Source organism: Jaculus jaculus, chromosome 19 (genome assembly GCF_020740685.1).
Source record: "Jaculus jaculus isolate mJacJac1 chromosome 19, mJacJac1.mat.Y.cur, whole genome shotgun sequence".
NCBI lineage: Eukaryota > Metazoa > Chordata > Mammalia > Rodentia > Dipodidae > Jaculus > Jaculus jaculus.
The window spans coordinates 54,588,484-54,593,072 of NC_059120.1; positions in this window are offsets into that span (position 1 = coordinate 54,588,484).

Genomic DNA, 4,589 nt, shown 5'->3' on the forward strand with positions numbered 1-4,589 from the left:
AGCAGTTAGTGTTTTCTAGTGTTGTAAGAAATGAGACGATAGTTGCATAGTACCTCACAATAAAAGTGCTCCATAATGGGGAGGCACGATGGTGCTGAGAAGTGACAAAGGAGTGCTCGGCACTGCAATATCTCTATCACACCTTCCAGGGCTCAGGGTCCATTGCAGAAGAGGTGGTGGGAAGAATGTAAGAGTCAAAGGAAGAGTAGGACTCCTTACAACGTGCTTCCTCCAGACACAAAATGGCCTGGATATCCATGACCTCACAGTGCCTGACACTACCTACACACGATCATTTTAATAGGAAAAATCATGACATCAAAATAAAAGAGAGAGCCGGGCCTAGTGGTGCACACCTTTAATACCAATACTCAGGAGGCAGAGGTAGGATGATCGCTGTGAGTTCAAGGCCACCCTATGACTACATAGTGATTTACAGGTCAGCCTGAGCTATAGTGAGACCATACCTCAAAAAACAAAAAATAAGAGAGAGACTTAAGAGAGGGGGAGGGTATATGATGGAGAGTGGAGTTTCAAAGGGGAAAGTGGGGGAAGGGAGGTAATTACCATAGGATATTGTTTATAATCATGGAAGTTGTCAATAAAAAGAAAAAAGTGCTCAATAAATAAGTCTTGATATGGAAGAATTACTCCTCAGTCTTTTCTAATATTCCCAAGAATTTTTTTTGGGGGGGTTTCGAGGTAGGGTCTCACTCTAGCCCAGGCTAACCTGGAATTCACTATGGAGTCTCAGCAGCCTCGAGTTCACAGCAATCCTACCTCTGCTTCCCGAGTGCTGGGATTAAAGGCGTGTACCACCATGCCCTGCCCAAGAACTTTTTTTGTTTCCAAATACTGTTTATACTTCTATGGTATTTATCACAATATTTTAACATTTATTTACCTATTTCAGAGAAAGAATGAGAATGGAAGAGCCAGGGCCTTCAAGCCAGTGTAGACAAACTCCAGACATAGGTGTCACCTTGTACATCTGGCTTACATGGATACTGGGGAATTGAACCTGGTTGTTAGGTTTTGCAGGCAAGTGGCCTTAACCACTAAGCCATCTCTCCAGTCCCTTGCCTCCCCCAAATCACATTTGTTACTGTTCTTTGAGACATGGTTTCCCTGTGTAGCTCAGGTTGTCCTGAAACTCATTATGTAGCCTAGGCTCTTTTGTTTCTTTTTTTTTTTTTTTTTTTACACTTTATTTACTTGACAGAGAAAGAGGGAGAGAGAGAAAGAGAGAATGCATGGGTGCGCCAGGGCCTCCAGCCACTGCAAACAAACTCCAGACATGTGTGCCCCCTTGTGCATCTGGCTACCCTGGTCCTGGGGAATTGAACCTGGGTCCTTTGGCTTTGCAGGCAAATACCTTAACCGCTAAGCCATCCCTCCAGCCTTTTTTTTTTTTTTTTTTTTTTTTTTTTGAGGCAAGGTCTATCTCAGGTTGATCTGAAACTCACTCTGTAGCTCCAGGCTGACCTTGAACTCATGGTGATCCTCCTGCCTCACCAGCTCTCAAGTGTTGGGACTAAAGGTGTGAGCCAGCACGTCTGGTTACTGCTTTCAAATTCACTGTACTGTTTCAGCCTCCAAATTGCTAGGATAACAGGTATGAGTTACCACTCCTAGCTTGTTGCAAAGTACATTTGTTGAGTGGTGGTGCATGCCTTCAATCCCAGTGCTCAGGAGGATCGCTGTGAATTTGAGACCACCCTGAGACTACATAGTGAATTCCAGGTCAGCCTGAGCTAGAGTGAGACTCTACTTCAGAAAAAGAAAAGAAAAAAAAAAAAAAAAACTGCAGAGAGGGCTGGAGAGATAGCTTAGTGGTTAAGACACTTGCCTGCAAAGCCTAAGGACCTATGTTTGACTCTCCAAATCCCACATAAGCCAAGACATACAAAAGTAAGGCAAGCACAAGGTTGCACATGCCCACTAGGTGGCAAAAGGTTTTGGAGTTCAATTTCAGTGACTGAGGCCCTGTTGAGACAATTCTCTCTTAAAAAAAAAAAATTTAACTCTACTCCATACAACTCTAATATCCCTTTTAAAAAAAAGAAAAAAACAGCAGAGAGGCTAAAGATGCAATTATTGGTCTTTATTTTACAGAAATGTGAAGGCTATATACAACATTAATGAATGTGTTGGCAGTGAAGGTCACACAGATTCAAACTGAAGACAGCCTCATCTACAGACACATTATAAAAATAAACATCAGGAGTTTCAAAAAAGAACTCAACTTCTTTCCCCCAATTGAGCTGAAACTTTCCACAGGAAAACCTGGTTTCAATTCATGCCGAATTGTTCAAGTGGGAAGAAAAGCTCAGCCAGGCACAGAGCACGCCAAAGTTCTACTTATTTTCTCAGAATCTGTTTCACATTACAATTATATCTCTTTCCATCAAAGAGATACCTAAAGTGAAAATAATAACAAAAAAATGAGTTGGAAAAGTTTTGAGGGACTATGTAGGTTTGAGGGAACAGATGCAATTCTAATCATTTAACTACTGCTTATCAGAATGTTTAATATCAGGTCTGGGACATCGGTATTGGCTGTTTGATGGCTTGTTTCCCAGGAGTGCACAACAAGCCAGCTCCAAAGAAAGTAAATTAAATGCTGGGAGTTAACACAACCAAGTGCCTGCTCTTCATACATACCCTCTAGCCCTAGACTCTATACCAGGTTCTTGTGCTGATACATCTAAGCATGATATTTTCTCTTCACTCTCACTACTGAAGTAAAAATGTTTTACGAGATTTGGTCAGAATAACTGTATTAAAACAAAACATAAAATTAGGAGGGTATTTGTAGATTAAATATAAGCAAAATAACTTCCAGAGCCTTTAAATATCAAAAAAATGTATTATGCACAAAGTAAAAATTGTGAACAGGAAGATGTGGAGTTTGGTTATATTGTCTGAACCCAGGTCCTGTTAATCAGTATATAGAAACTTACCATTCCCTCTACTTAATCAGAACAGAGACATTTAATATGGTCTGTAGCAAACAGAACAGTCATATACTAAAGGATGGAAATTTTTTTGTTCTCCTTCTTTTTATTTGAATTCTTGGATCCTCCTGGCCCTCTCCTCACTCTCCCCTGTGTTGAGATGATAGATGTGTGACGTTATAACCAGCTTAAAGGACAGAAATTCTCCTGTCACCTCCAATTCCTACAAATTCTAGTGGTGACTGAATGAAAAAAGGTGATTGAGACATAAGTTTTAAGGTTCTTTTCAAGGTAGAGTCTTACTCTAGCTCATGCTAACCTGAAATTCACTAACCTAGGCTGGCCTTGAACTCATGGAAGGACTATCTCTGCCTCCCAAGTGCTGGGATTAAAGGTGTGCTCCAGGGCTGAAGAGATGGCTTAGTGGTTAAGCGCTTGCCTGTGAAGCCTAAGGACCCTGGTTCAAGGCTTGATTCCCCAGGACACACATTAGCCAGATGCACAAGGGGGTGCATGCATCTGGAGTTTGTTTGCAGTGGCTGGAAGCCCTGGCGTGCCCATTCTCTTTCTCTCTTCCTCTTTCTCTCTCTGTCATTCTCAACTAACTAAATAAAAATGAACAAAAAAATTTTAAATAAAAAAATAGAAAAAAATAAAGGTATGCTCCACTTAGCCTGGCGAGACAAATGATTTTTTTAAAAATTATTAATTTACTTGTGCACACATGCCACAGCCTCTTGCCACTGAAAATGAAAGCCAGATGGCTTGGGAATTGGACCCAGGCCAGCAAGCTGTGCAAGCAAGTGCCTTTAACCTCTGAGCCATTTTCCCTGCCCCTTCATTATTTACTATTTTTGTTTTTTTGAGGTAAGGTCTTACTATAGCCCAGGCTGACCTCAAACTCACAGCAATCCTCCTACCTCTGCCTCCCCATTGCTGGGATTAAAGGTGTGCACAACCATGCCCAGCTCCTTCATTATTTTTTTAAATTTAATTTGTGACTTTAGGACTATGGGATCCATGTAATCAAACCCAAGATATTTCATTAGATTAGAAAAAGAAAGATGAAAAAAGAATCACTGGCAGGATATACAATCCTACAAACTGCTCCAAAAATTGTTTGTTTCCACTGCCCTTTATTCAAAATCACAGTTATTTCCATAAGCTACATACTTATTTAACAGAGTCTGAGAGACAAAGGTTGAAAAACATGTAAATAGGATAGAAAACAAATAAAAATTTAATAAATGGTTTATTTCTTCATCTTATTCACATTTTGATTCTGGAGATTTCTAAACTCCATTTAGATACTTCTGTTTATTGAAAAGCACATTAGATGAAACTAAACTCAGAAATGGAAGCTGTTTATTGGATGTGTGGGTTCACCCAGTTCATTCCTCTACGGAGTAGAAGTACAGGGAAAAATCAAGTTAGTTCAGAAAGGTCAAGGCCGATGGAGAAGCCCAGAAGTTCCCAAGTCATGAGTCTGATTCAAAAGATGAGAGGATAAAAGAAAAAAGAAAAAGAAAAGAAGATGGAAAGAAAAAGAAAAGAAATTAGTCAGGCATGGTGGCACACACCTTTGATCCCAGCACTCGGGAGACAGAGGTAGGAGGATTTTCATGAGTTCAA